This window comes from Chrysochloris asiatica, unplaced genomic scaffold (genome assembly GCF_000296735.1).
Source record: "Chrysochloris asiatica unplaced genomic scaffold, ChrAsi1.0 scaffold00062, whole genome shotgun sequence".
Classification (NCBI taxonomy): domain Eukaryota; kingdom Metazoa; phylum Chordata; class Mammalia; order Afrosoricida; family Chrysochloridae; genus Chrysochloris; species Chrysochloris asiatica.
Genome location: NW_006408580.1, coordinates 17,001,763 through 17,002,515, shown reverse-complemented (window position 1 = coordinate 17,002,515; position 753 = coordinate 17,001,763).

The following is a 753-nucleotide window of genomic DNA, read 5'->3' as shown; positions in this document are numbered from 1 at the left end:
CTTGTCTTACACCTTTCCCAATTTTAAAACATCCAGTGTTCCCATGCTCTGTTCGAACAACTGCTTCTTGGTCCAGGTACAGATTTCTCAGAAGTACAGTTAAGTGTTCTGAAATACTCATACTTCTCAATGTGGTCCATAGCTTGTCATGATCCACACAATTGAAAGCCTTTGTGTAGTCAATAAAGCATAGATAAACATCTTTCTGATATTCTCTGCTTTCAGCCAACATCCATTAGACATCAGCAATGATATTTCTCGTTCCACGGCCTTTTCTAAATCCAGCTTGAACCTCTGGAAGTTCTCTGTCAATGTATGATTGTAGCCGTTTCTGTATTACTTTTAGCAAAACTTTACTTGCTTGAGATATCAAAAAGATTGTCCGATGATTTCTGCAGTCCGTTGGGTCATGTCTCTTTGGAATGGGCACAAATATGGATCTCTTCCAATCAGTCAGCCAGATGGTTGTCTTCCAAATTTCCTGGCAGAGATGAGTGTGTGCCTCTTGTAATCTTGAAAGATTACAATTTTTATTCCATAAATTCCTGGTGCCTTGTTCTTTGTCAATTCTTTGAATGCACTTTGGACTTCCTCCCTGAGTATCATTGGCTCTTGTTCATATGGTACCTCTTGAAATGGTTGAACATTAACCATTTCCTTTTGGTGTAATGACTCTGTGTATTCCTTCCATCTTTTCTTGATGCATTCTGCATCATTCAGTAATTTGCCCAGATAATCTTTTAATAATGAAAA